This window comes from Cyanistes caeruleus, chromosome 12, assembly GCF_971803275.1.
Source record: "Cyanistes caeruleus chromosome 12, bCyaCae1.hap1.1, whole genome shotgun sequence".
NCBI classification, from domain to species: Eukaryota; Metazoa; Chordata; class Aves; order Passeriformes; family Paridae; genus Cyanistes; species Cyanistes caeruleus.
Genome location: NC_141712.1, coordinates 8,647,585 through 8,661,782, shown reverse-complemented (window position 1 = coordinate 8,661,782; position 14,198 = coordinate 8,647,585). Strand labels below are relative to the sequence as shown.

The following is a 14,198-nucleotide window of genomic DNA, read 5'->3' as shown; positions in this document are numbered from 1 at the left end:
GTACTTGCAACAAAGTGATCAGGTAGTCTACTTCCACAAAAAAAACAAACAAACAACAAAACAAATTTAAAATCCAACCACCAAAAAATACAAAACAAAAACAACTTGAAAAAAACCAATACAGACCATACATACTAACATACAAAAAGTACATCGTTCTCTCAGGATAATGTGCTCCATATGGCTAAAACATTAAGGATGCCAATCTTTGTACATCAAGAAAATTGTTCAACAGAACTCAAATATACTGCTACTGACAAATGATTCACATTAAATCATTTTCAGAAATGTTTCAGAAGTTCCAACTAATATATGCTAGCCACAAAGTTTTCTAATTGTAATCAATGTGCACTACATCAATTCAGCTCAGATGCATTCTTTGTTCAGCTTTCTAGCTGTTCTGACGAAGTCCCTTCAAAAAAGAACTTGAATAAGACAATTATGAACTGTGCTAAATGTCCTTTCCCTCAGTACTTGTATCTCTAATCAATAGTTATCATTACAGATGTAAGAGTAGCAGCGATCTCTTTAAACAAAAAAATAGTCACAAAAGCAAGACAATTCCTAATTAAGGTTGATATTTCCAATTCATTCTATCCACCCTACATGCCACTGGTTTCAGAGCCTGTCAAGTCTGAAGACTGAAGCTGCATCATGGGATTCAATAGGAACTGAGAACAACCTGGTTCCGAGTCCTCATACTTTGAGACGGACTTGAAATTATATCAATCAGTAGTGGCTCCTGTGACATTTAAGATGTCACAGTGAAATTGTCTTTCCTTTCAGAGTATCCAAAATAGCCTTCTGCACTACCAACAGATAAATCCTGGTTTCATGCAGATGTTTGCTATGACTCCATTATCACTGTTGCATCGCAATGTATGCATTCCTCCTTCTTATCAGGTGCCCCACTCACTGCTGAGGATTGAATGTGTCCTTAGAATTTGGCAAAGTAGACATTGCTACTCTGAGTGAAGCAATTTTAAGAAATCTATAACAACAACTGGGTTTTTTCCAGGAAGAACTGACATTTTTCAGCAGCTTGGTTACACTTAGATTTTTCCAAATATATTTAAAGCCACTGAAGACTGAAGCAAGCAACAAGTTTTAGTCAAGATGAAGTATTCCATTGTATTAATCTATTTGTGATCTATTAATTAGACACTTTTTTCAGAAGACAAATAAAAATCTTGGAGGGAAAAATCAGAAGATTCTCAGTTCTATGTAATAGCCATTAAATATTTAGGCAGAGAAGTATTTTGATGTTAAAAAAAAAAAGGACTGAAACTTCTCATGGTTTCTCTCAGTTGTTTGCATCGTTCCACTATATTGATAAAAGGAAGTTAAGAAAAAAAACTTGGATCAGGATTGAAGTTATTTTACAGCATTCCTTGCATCAAAGTGAGGGAACTAAAGTAGGGAAAAGCCAGGTGAGGTTAGACACTGCAGGCTCAAGCCTTGGTTTTACAGTTCTAAATGTCTGACTTAGCTGCTGAATGTCTGGAGCTAAAAAGAAATGGTAGGAAAGAATATGCTTATGTAAAAAGAAAATCGATATAAATATGTCTTGCATTTGTCAAAAGGCAGGGAAAATACTGAAATATTGAATAGTAAGGTCATCTTGTTTACATCAAAGTGCTGCATGGCTTTATTGATTAAACTGGTAAATATGAAACTGGCACGAGTTACGATAAATTCAGAGAGCAATACTATTTCTTCAAACAGATAAAGTATCAAAGCATTCATTCAATTAATAGAATTTATATACAAAAAATTCACAAGACAGCATCTTTTCATTTTGCTGAACTCCAGCATGGAGTGTGAAAGAATGGGATCCCACAGTCCCCTTACCTAAAGACAGCTCATCCATCAGACAGAAAATTGTTTATCAGTGGGGTAACTGTTTGACTTATTCCCAATCCCATGGCAAAACAGGATGCCCAGATTTAATTTTTATTATGCAAAATAAATTATCCTCTGGAAATCCTGAATAAAAAAAAAGTTTCCTGGAGCCAAAAGTGTCACATTTTAGCATAATTTGGGATTACAGTCTAAAACCTTTTTCTTTAGTGGACAGCAAACAGGATTTCCCAATAATGTAAAACTATTTCTGATAAATTAATAAAGAGTAATTGTGGGTTTATTAACTCTTGAGCTTTTGCACTATCTTCATGCCCCGTGGCTGTCAGACATTCACAGCACAAATTGACCAGTATAATCCATGGGCTGCAGTATGTTCATCCCATGGCTGTAAAAGTGGTATTTGTGCATGTGAAACCTCATCATGAGGAAAAAGGTTTTATTGAAACAAGAGTATCAAGATGCTAATGAAACTTAAACAGACAACTCATCCAGGATTAAAGGATATTTTCATTTATTTCCTAAAAGACAACTATCCAGTGTTAAAAGTGTTAAAACCTGAGGCTCCAAGTGACACATATGGATACCCTGATCCTCAGCTTCCCTAGGGATGGAACAGCTGAGGACAGGATGGAGTGGCTACATAAGCACACCCTTCTACTCATTCTTGAAAAACAATGTGAATTTTGCTGCAGTGAGAGCTCATTAAAACAGGTCACTTATCCAAGGAGAAGCACTAAGTATCAGTAGCCTGGAACAGAACTAAAGCAGAACTGCCCTAGCATTGTTGCAATTTTGTGAAAATATTTAGTGCATACACTTTTCTCAAACTCTTCTACTGCTTTATAAATTAAAACAGATTCATGAAAGGTTCTGCTAGAATACTGATGAGTACAAAATGAATATTACTTTCTGGCTCATTTCTCGATATTAAAATATTCCCCACAAAGCAAAATACATTTTTAAATGACCCCTGAAAGAATAAGCTATTTTCCAGGTATCAGTAAACAAATGTGGTTGTGCCATTTAAAACTGCTGATTTCTGAAGCAGATCTCCAGCACCTTTATCACTACAGACCTGGCTGCAGTTTCCTTCTTATGCCTTCAGACACAATCTTTCTTTTTGTGAGTCGGAAATCAATCAATCAGCCTTTGACAAGACAAATAGTTTACTTGCATTTTTTCTGTGCTGGTGGAAGCAACCCATTAAAATTAGATTTATTTTTTTTTTTTAATATATGTGAGGTAGCTTTACAGCTTTAGTTTCAGCAAATAACACCACAGCTGAAAATCACATTTCCCCCCTTTTTCCTTCCACTGGCAACAGCTCTCCCTTATTACTTTTATCCACTAATGTTTTCTGAGTCACTTTATTTTGCTGACATGTATGGTCCCTCCCCTAATGAAAAGATGTGCAATCTATTGTTCACTAAAGCCATTTTGTTTCTGACAATGACAAAATACCTACTTTATGTCACGTTCTACTGCATGGCTAACAAGAACACAACATTTGAGCTGTACAACTGTATTCTTAAAGTCTCAAATTTGCACCATTTTTTAATATAATAATAATCCTATTAGCATAAATTCTCTGTTGTTGAATGATAACACACTCAAGTCAATTTAAATAGTTGAAATTATAGACTTTTATAGATCATTAAGACTACTAAAAAGATCATGCTAGCCCATTCTTGATCCAAAATTACATATCAGAGTCACCCTTACTTTGGTTTGAACACAGACTCAAATAATCTGATGTAATTTTTCTCCAGTTGTTTACAATTTGCTCTGTTCTACTCCTTTCAGTTTTGTAATCTCCACATTATAATATCTGTTGCAACCACAAATGTTATACACATGGCAGCTGATATTGAAGAACCGTATAAACATTTTTAGTTCAGTAAAATCTGCTGTAGGCATTCACAAAAAGCTCTGGCAATAACAATCTGATAATACAGTTTGAAGGTGTAATAACCAATTTTGAAAAAACGTTATGCTGATGAACATTGAAACTGATATTTAAGTTAAATAAATCAAATACTCTTAGTTATATGCTTATATCCTTTAAATTAAATGTGTTAAGTGCTTTTCTTTCCTGGAGCATACAAAGAAAAAAAGCAGAAATATTAACTTTTTTTGGGAATTACAGTATTTTAGAGCATTTGTCTTAAAGCATCAGTGCTCCTACATTTTATCCTACTTGTTTTTCTCTACATAAACCATACACATGTATTTAATCTTTTTTAATTTGTAGTTTCCCTAATCCCTACGCTCCCGAGAATGGTCCTGTGGGGCCTTCCAGCCCTGTGGTGCTTTATCCCTCCTCCATCCTGAGCAGGGCCACCACCACTGCTGGGAACCCCCTTCCTCACCTGCTTGGCGCCCACCTCCATCCTGTGGCTTCCCTCTCCTCAAGGAGCTTCCTCAGCTGAGCCGGGAAAACCGGGAATTCCTCCTCACACCTTCAGGGACTCCTCACCCTCCTGGAGACCGGGAGTTTGGCAGGAGAAGGCTGAAGTCAGGCCACCCGCCAGGGTAGGCGTGCTCTGCTCCCTCACCACAGAGTCCCAGGTAAGGACGTTCTCTCGGGCTCTTCCCAGAGCACCGCCTAAGAAGGGACCACAGCCCCAAAGAGAAGAGAGGATACATGGCAGCCGACACGGAGAGAGACATGAGCTTTCCTCCTCCGGGGCACCATCGCTGCCCTCATCTGTGCGGAGCGTGGGGCGGGCCCCGCCAGCCCCCTCAGCCGAGAGCTCACCCCGGGCACAGCAGGGGCAGCTGTTCCCTCCCGGCTCAGGGCTTTCCTAGAGAGCTGCTGGGAGCCCTGCAGCTCCGGAGGAAATTCCCACTTCCAGGTACTTCCCTCGGTTCCCCGTCTCCAGCGGCCTCTCACACCTTCCCGTGCCGGGCAGAACCCGGGAGGGTGCTGGGGGAGGAAAACCCAGCTCCCGTTAGCGGCCCCTTCCTCTGAGGGCCCCATTTTACCATTTAATCTGGTGAGAAACCAGCCGTGCAGCGGGTCTGGGGGGACTTTGCCTCTCCCCGGTGGTGTCAGCTCTGTGTTTGACAGGGTGACTTCGGGCAGGTGTGCAGCTCCTCTCCTCCATCCCACAGGGGCTGCTGTTCCTGCTTGTCCACGTGGAGCTTCTCCAAAGACTCTGGAAAGAGCAGCATTGAGGAAATGTCCTAGGTACAGTTCTTGTATTTTTCTTACTGTATATATACATGGTATTTTACTGTCCTGGTAAGCTGATTGGTTTTTAGATGCATAAATCTGTAAATCTCAGTAGATAGAGAGCTTTCTATACATCACCTTATGCAACCTATGTGTTGGTAGGAATATTTCAGGTGCAGTAGGAAGAAAATTATTGTGGCTAGTAGAAAGGAATAAAGATGTGTGGGGCTGGTTGGTTGGCTGGTTGGGTTTTTTTGGTTTGGGGTGGGGGCTTTTTTGCACTGCAGTAACTACTGCCGCTAGTTTGGTTAGTGGTTCTGGCAACAAACATCTCAACAGATAAATATCTTGGCTTCTTCCCATTTTGTATGTTGTGCAAAAATTCTGCCCTGACAGAATCTTTAATGTAAACATTGTGTTAGAATGGACATTGCTTCAACCACTCTCTTTAATTTATCAGAAATAAATGGGGGCTATGGAAATGGTATAAGTAAGTAGATACCTTAATTAATTGCTGAAAAGATACAAACCTTGAAAAAGAGCATTATTCAAACTAAATAAATTTTCATTCTTTACTATTAGTAATTTATTTCTTTGTCCAGCATACTTTCAGGTTCCTGAGTGTCTTCTCTTTCTTCTATTGGCAGGTGCTTACCTTGTCCTTTCAATCTGATTTATTATTGCCAAGTTGCTATTTTGGACTCCTTGTCTTCTGTACTTTTGAGTTTTGGGGGTCTTTAGGGAGTTTTTAGTTGGTTGGGTTTTTTTGTTTGGTTGGGGGATATTTTTTTCCCAAATCATGTATTTTAAAAAGATGTTAAATGTTTCCTTATGACAATAATTAGATTGCTACTTTTGGCCAGACAGGAATTGAATGGTCAAAAGAGTGGGTTGTGAATCTTGTTTTTGCTTAGGTGAGCAGTTGTAGTAGTGGAGAATGCTACTGACTCTCAAAACTGCAAGAGTGAGGTGTGAATGTTCTGGAATTGCTAAACTTAAAATATCTAATTCATGCGACAAACCCTCATTAAATTTTCCCTTGGTGATTCAAGTAATTTGGATAAAAAGTATACCTGCTGTGCTTTAGATTACAGCAGAAGAACTCTTCACTTTGAAAAGTTTTGAATTCAAGACCTACTGTTCAAAGACTGTGATCCATGTCTCAAAGTAATGAAACCAACTTGTTCCAGGCAATTCCATTTAAATAATTAGTAATTCAAAGCTGTAGAAGTTGTTTTAGTCTATAAAGTTCACACAATTCTAACATCAAGAATTTGTGAATAGCTAAACAAAAAAATAACTTATTTGAGTATTACTATAGTATTTGATATTTTAGTATTATTTGACAGTGCTCACTAAATAGCCTGGAAGAACTCATTTATATGAAATTCTGAAAAAGTGTTTTGAAGAGACTGAGTGCAATGTTTAGGCTTTCCTAACTGTCAGATTTCATATTTGGTAGTCAGATGTACAAATGGGTAATACAGCTATTGGAACTGAAAATAAAAAATGAGAATTCTCTATAAAACACCAAAAAGGAATGAGCTAAGTGTGCCAATGCAAAGTACTTGTGCACAGTGAGCCCACCTGTGAACTAACAGAAGTGTGAGGGTGTTTTATTTCCTTGTAGACAGATTATTTTTAATCTTAAGCAATGTTAATGGAGTAACTGGCTTTAGGAATTAGTCATGGAACTTAAATATGACCTGAAAAGAAAGTAGTAACATTTTGTCCAGAATGTGGACTTTGTCCTAAATAAATGATTGTTGTCCTTGCTGACACCTTAAGAATTTTCCTTCATAAGGATATTACATTCCCCTACCCTTCTTTCACATCTTGTTAGTCAAGATGTTTATCTATATTAGAGTGGCTGACATTATACATTGTGTAAATAGCACAAATAATGAGTAACATGGATAGAAAAGAAGAAAATGAAGCTCTAAACAAGGCAGTAATGGCTGTAGAACCATTTTGTAGAACACAGCAAGTTAATACAATTTTTTAAATTACCATAATTTTCTTTCAAATCCATCTACAGCACTCATTCCATACTGTTCTTTCTCCAAGACAGAATGCTTCTCTCATTTCTCTTAATTCAATTGTTCTTATCTATATTTCTGTGGTGAGCACGTTTTTACAGCCAACTTTGGTTGGCTGTAACAAGGAATAGATGCAGGTAGAAAGCGAACCTTAGCAGAATGAAAGCACTGAAGTTTAAGAGCAGGTATGAAGTTGGATGTACAACTCAAAGCTCTGCTTCTGTGCATGTGTGGAGCTGTGCTTGGCATTAAGGACCATTTGCTGCTTATCTCACTCCTAAGCCTGATAAATATCCCTAAAGTAGCCATTTTTCTGCCTAAATCCAACATACAAGATCAGTAAGTGTTGAAAAGCACATTGAAGATGGGCGAGCAGGAATGGTTGGTGCACAAAACCCAGAAGTATTCTTATTCAAAGAATAAGGCATCTTATATTAAATCTGTGTAGAGGACAAAAAGATCAGACCTCCACTATCAGGTGAATTTTTAAGTTTAGTGACTCAGATCGCTCTAAGGAAGTTCTAGTTTCAAAATTAAAACAAACCCAAAAATAAACAACAACCAAAATGAAAACAAAGTCAAACCCCAAGAGCCACAAAGCCACAAATATCTAACTCTTAAGGGAATTTTTGGTTTATGTAAGATTGCACCAAGTGCAGAGAGGGGAAAGAAAGAGAATAAACTGCTGTAGGTGTTTCTATGGGTGATATTTCTGCCATCCCTCTGACTGATAGTGGTGGAAATATTCTAGAACACTGCACAGATATTTAAGAAATGGCTAGGAGTAATGTTTGCAGACATTTTAGGAAAATAAGATGGGAGGGGGGAGGTCATAACTTCAGAAAACTTCCAGCCCTCTAGAAGTGGTGGGTTTTCTTTATCAAAATACCAGGAAAAGGTTAACAAAACTATCATAATCAAAGTTTTAGCTATCTTTTTTTCTGATACTTGAGTGTTATTTTCTTTGAGCTAGCTGTGCATTTCTCCTTCTGACTCCTTGTAGTTGATGCATAACAATTTTTAATTTTAAAATATTACATCCCCTCAGTCTGTAAATAGCAGTTTGGCACCTGCGGCTTTTCCAGGACTAATTATGGAGTTTTATTTCCTGATGCTTTAATTAATCTTGTGCTAGCTGTAAATGTCAGTACACAGTTTTACAGCATCTTTGCTGCTGGGAAGTCAAATAGTTGAAGGATTTTTCTAACAGAAGATAACTTCCTCTTCCCTTTCAATTTCCCAGGTCTAAATTTATGGCAAAATGCATCTGCCTGAAATGACTGCAGTGATTTTAGTGGAGTTGTGCATTTCTGAGCCCTGTTTCTTTGCATGCTGTCACTCATTGTTTTGCTTGTACTCCAAGCAGAGATCCAAGTGATCCATGTTTGTTCAGACTCTATATCCTCTTACCTTCAGTTACAATGCCTACAGGCTGGATTTGCCCTTCAGATGTTGATATAACCTAAAGTTTTTCTACTCCAGAAATAGAAATAATGCTTCTGCCCAGTCACAGTTGGAACAGTTGTTAGCCAGAGAACTGCATAAGAAGCAATTTCCAAACTTGTCTCTCCTCTGGCTATGTAATATGAGAGTTATGAGAACCTAATGGCTAATAATGAGCTGCCTGTTTTTAATGAAAAACTATGTGCCGGTCTCACTGATAGCTCTTCCCAGTCTTTTTGTCAAAGACTTTTGGTCCTTTTATATCCTAGATAAAGCTTTCAAAATCTACCCAGTGTGCTTTTGAACTCCTTTTTCATGTGCATAATCCATGAAGCTTTACATTTTCTGATAATTGTTGTAGCAAAAAGGTCTCTATATGAACTATTGGCAATCAATAAACTGCTAAGCAGTTTCCTAAACATTATACATAATGTTAAGTCTTATGTATTGTCCTTCCAAAACCAAGCCAACAAAAACCCTGGATTATTTTTGCTTTGAATAATTTAAGCTTTCTATAAGGGAATAAACCTACATTAAATCTATCTATCTATCTATCTATCTATCTATCTATCTATCTATCTATCTATCTATCACTTTGGCTGACTAGAAGTGTATTAAAGGTGGTACCTTTCCCTTCACATGGACTTTGAATTTGTGTACCAGTTTTAGGAGCTTCTTTTTTACTTAAATAAAATCCAGAGCTTCCACAGTGTGGGCAGAAAATATCCATTTTTCTGTGAACACACTTGTGCATAGGAAGGAAAATTAGTTGTTGTAAGGATCTTATGTGGTAATAAATACCCCAATTTAAGAACTTTGCCAAATGAAGAACCAGTGTGATTCAGAAAAATGATGATCAAATTAATCCTTGAGAATTCTTTTCTTTCAATTGAAGGGATGTTACTGATATTTGGATTCCAGCCAGGGTATCTCCATTCATCTAGGAGGCTAATTGTCTGTTTTACCTTTCTAACCTGAAAAATTAAGAGAGGAAATAAAGCAGCATATTAAATTTTTTTTATATTGTGAGAAGTTTGCAGGAGAAACTTCTTTTCATCAAACCCCTCCAAGATGCCCACAATCAGGCACTATGCATCTACAACAGCTCCTGAGAAGTAGTACTGCAACTCAAAGCCAGTTTTGGTCAGAAAAATCCCTCCCATTAACTCTAAAGTTTGCTGATAAACCCATTATGTATATAACATATGTCAGATTTCATGCAAATTGTAGCAGAGAGTAGCTGAAGTGATATATCAAGGTATCAGGTTATCCTAATGTGTGTAGTACAAGTTATACCTGTATAATAAAATCAAATACTCTCAATTCACATTGGCTTGTTGTCTGTACAATGCAAGGATCTGATTTCTTTAGGTTAGAGAGAGCCTAATGCCAGCCTTCACTAACTTGTCCTTTCTTGCCATGTGTTTCCACCCTCTGTCAATAGCACACTTTCAGGGGAAGCAGAACGTGGTACCACAGAAAAATTCCCAAATCCACCCATGTGGGAGATGTGTCTGTAAGGAACAGGGTAAGAGAAGTCTGCATTGCTATTGGAAATTATTTTTCTATGCATAATTGCAACTGGATTTTTTCCTAGCTAACTTTCAAAGTTTACAGTACCCTGTCATCCCAGCTATTCTTTTCCAGTTTAGAACTGAAGGCTGATTTGTATTTGAGGGTTGGGCTTGTTTCCTTGGTGTTTTTCTCCTTTGTATTGCTATTGCCACACCAACTGTTCTGTTTGGTTGCTTCATGCAGTTTACTGAAGCTTTGTGATGAAACCTAAAGTAAAACTAGTGCAAGGTGAACTCAAAGATTTTTCTTTCAGGTCCTGGATAGCAAATAACTTGTGGCCACACTTGGAAGCAGCTTGCCAGGAACAGCTGCATATCCAAATGAGGATGCCAGCAACATTTTCCTGGTTATGGAAACAGTGATCTGACAAAAGATCCCTGGGTTACTGGACTTCAGATGTTGATATCAAAATATCTTTGCCAAGCAAGTATTGTCACATCCATGAGAAGCAGATCTGAGTTTAACAGTTTGTTCAGGTCCTCTAGCAAAATATTCTAGCAGAACACTCAACTTGTTTCGTGCTTTTGTGTGTTCAAGGGGAATTTCGGAGAACACTGCCATATAAACAAGTATGTTAACAACAAATATTTCAGTAGCAATAGCGACCCACGGGAATAAGATCAAAGATTACTTTTTGATGTCATGAGATAGAAGCTAGATATAGGTTTATATATGGGTTTATGGTTCATGTCATTAATAGAAAAACATGGCAGAAACTGAACATGAAAAGCTGTTGTCTGGTCTGACTGCTTTGAAATGGAACATACTAAGACCTCTCAGTGAGCTGTATTGTAAAGTATTAGGGGCCATCGAGCTTTTTTCATGTGTGTGAAGTTAAAAGTAGTATTGCTTTTCATTTTGCTTTTCTCTGTGAGTCCTACAGCATGCACTTGCATTGATACATTCACAATGTCCAACATAGTTTTAAATAAAATGGATTTACATCAGTGTATCTGAGAATTGCTGAGAAAGATGCTCACTTGCTATTTTTAAAAAACAGCATGTCTGCAAATAACTTCAGGCTTGAAATGTTACTTTCTGCTTCAGTTTCTCCTTTTTTTTTTAAATTTTGTGCTGTCCAAGTGTCTGTACATCATTTATTTTCTACCACATTTTTTTCATTTAGTGCTGGTTTTATCTCTTTTCGTATTTTCTCTTAATTTTTCTTTAGGATTATCTTGAGTGATTGATTTTCATACCAGTCTACTTTTAAAGTAGTGGTTTATAGGACTGTGTTGCCATCCAGAAACATCTTTCTTTTCCCTTCCCTGCTATGTTTTATCAGCTGTGCTGGCAGAGATGTGTGTGAGCGAGGCAGAGGATTAAATCAGGCAGCAGCCTGAGGGGACAGCCAAGGTGCCACTTCCACATTGGGATCAGGATGGGCCCATGCTGCAAGAGGGGCAGGGGGCACTGGGGTCCTCTGCTCACTTGGACTCACCTGCTGGAGAGTGTCAACAGAGTCAATAGTTACAGATTATTTTGTTGGACTCGTGAATTAAATTGTGTGGAGAGTTGGGAGTGCTGTGACTGAACACCAGACAGAAATGAGGAGCAGAAGAGCAGAGTAGAACAGAGCTATTTTGAAGCTCAGAAGCTGTTGTGCTCCTTGCTGACTCTTCTGCTGGAGCCTCCTACTTTCGGGTGAAGTGTCAAAAATGTCTGAACTGATGCAGTGGTTTTATACCAGGGAGAGCAGAACCACCTCTCACATGGATTGACTTTAGTGGCTGTAATTAGGAGCCAAATTGGCTCATTAAATTTGCTCATGAGAATCTTAGGGAAATATAATGAGCCCATGAAAAAGTGTCTTGTGGAATGGAATTTTTTTTTTCTTTTTCCTTATAATGGGATCACATAGTGCTGTGTCTTCAGCACCAACACTGGTTCATGTCAATTGACTGACATTATTAACTTCACCATCACCAAGGGTAGTAGGTGGCAGATTAAGGGCACTCTGGAAATCTGTACAGATTGAAATGTGTGTCAAAATGCTGCATGCGCTCTTTTGTATATTAAGGTTTTAGTTTCATATATATGTGAGTTTTATGATAGTCATTAAGTTAAGAAACTTAAAAATTGTGTTCAATATGATCTTGATGGTATCTAAGTACTTGGTCACAATAGAGTAAAAGGGGTGGAAATCTGTTTCTAACTGAGCTTTCCATGTGATTGATGCTGTTGTTGATGTGTATTCATAGATAGTTGGCCCTGGATTATGCATAAACTAATGCATAGAACAAAAATGTCAGCTGAACTGGTATGGAATTAATGTACCCCTGTGTGGGAGAATGGCCATGATGGTAATGCAGTTGCACTGTTTAGAGTATGCAGGTGTCAATGAAGTATTTTATTTGATAGTGTTTTTTGCCTCAGGTATTAAAAGATAAGCTGATGTTAAAAATAAAATATGTTTCATGTCACTGCAGCATTAGAGAAGTGCTTTTTCAGATTTTACAGATGACATCTCTGGTTCTGTTAAGTCAGGAGGAATTGTGTCAGCCCCACTCTGTTACATAACGGGGTATGAGTGATAAAAACTGACAGTATGCTGTGGATGGGAAATAAAATCTAGTTTCCTCAAACCTGGAATAGAATGAATGCAAATTCTCATGAAGCATTTTGGTACTCTTCTTGACACGGAGAGGGCTCTTAAGCAGAAATAACTCTGCTGATATCTTGGAACTTGTTCTCTGCTCTGTACACCAAGTACTGCTCCATGCAAATAATTCTGCTCCAGTGGTGCTAACGAGAGTTTTGGTTTGCCTCTTATTTGTGTCTTTAAAGCAGTTCTTTCAATAAACATATTTAACTCTTCCTAGTTTAGAACTAAAATACAAATATTTTGTGCTTATATTATTCTCCTAGCCTGCTTCTATTTTCTTGCTGAAGATTCTTTCTGAGGTAGTTTATACTAGCAACTGCCACCATAGAAACAACTTAATTGCTCATTTTGCTCTTTGTCCTTTAATATCTAATTTCTTTTTAGTTTCTGCATATGTTCAGAACCTACAGCACGTCAAATACCAATTTCCTATTTTTTGTCCAATACAAATTTTTGAAATGCTGATGCTTTAATTTAAAGTGAACCTCTTAAATCTTATTGTATTATTCCTTGTGTTCTCAATTCTTAATCTATTGAGACAATTAATTTATTTTTTAACAGAATCACTCCTCTAAATACTGTAGATATTGCACATCCTCTAGAAAAACAGTTTTAAGTACAATAAGGTACAAGATGTACTGAATCTTATTTTTGAGCTGGCGTTGTCCTAATGATGGTATGCAATGGACTAAAACAATTCCTTGTCTGACTGGGAAATTCTCATTTGGTGCAACTGGTTTCCCAACCAGTCCTGGGTCCTTTCCTGTGGATGACCTAACCCAGGATATTCTACAAAGAGCATTGTGCTCTGAGCATTGTCCTGTGCTTCAGGAGAACATTTTCAGGAGTTTGCCTTAGGAGGAAGGGTATAAACCTGTCATTCCAAGGCACCTGCTTTTTCTTGCCTCTGTCTCTTTGAACTTTTAATTGACCCCCCTGATTATCCTTCATGTGGAATTCTTTACTGGAGGAATGACACCAATCTCCTTTCAGAGATAATTCTAGACTTAGTGAGAGAGACAGAGCAGTTTGGGGCATGAAGCAGCTCCAGTGATGCCCTAATTAGTCTCAGAAGGAAGGCAGGAGTGCAGTTGCAAGGAAATACATTCTGAGTCTGTGTTGGCTTCAAGATTTGGTCATATGGCAGGTAAGGACCATGGGCCCATGCCTGTGCAGGGCAGTCATGGCAGTTCTTTTCCTGCCTGTTCCCTTTCACTGAGTGTTAAACACTTTGGCACTGGGCCCCTCTGTTGTCCATGGTGTCAGTAGCACAGCATCCTTAGCACAGACATCAGCTCAGTGTGAGCCCCCACTTCTGCTTGCAGAGCTGGGTAGTGGTGATTGCTGCGAACTACACACCGCTGAAGTGGACTGCTGCTGAAAATGTGCTTTTCCTATGTTTAAAAAGCATATCCTGACAGTTCTGATTTAATGTACAACATTACAGGTGCTCTGGTTTGGGCCATTTTCAATCTCTTCCTCATGCATGGGCAGCTTC

The 14,198-nt window shown here is 38.1% G+C and overlaps 2 long non-coding RNA genes across 4 annotated transcripts in view; one reads left to right on the top strand and one right to left on the bottom strand.

Annotated features, from left to right (window-relative positions):
* Positions 1-4,846, bottom strand: part of LOC111934636 (uncharacterized) — a 39,094-nt gene extending 34,248 nt beyond the window's left edge. For both annotated transcript variants that reach the window (XR_002867338.2, XR_002867339.2), the window contains exon 1: positions 4,233-4,846. This is a non-coding gene — a long non-coding RNA (uncharacterized LOC111934636). The remainder of the gene's footprint in view (positions 1-4,232) is intronic.
* Positions 4,169-12,518, top strand: LOC147650839 (uncharacterized). 2 transcript variants are annotated; one of them, XR_015275233.1, is made up of 4 exons: positions 4,169-4,431; positions 4,978-5,053; positions 9,965-10,048; positions 10,349-12,518. It is a non-coding gene; the product is annotated as an uncharacterized LOC147650839 (long non-coding RNA). The 2 variants fall into 2 exon arrangements; XR_015275232.1 differs by having other exon boundaries at positions 4,394-4,718.
* Positions 12,519-14,198: the final 1,680 nt, after the last annotated feature.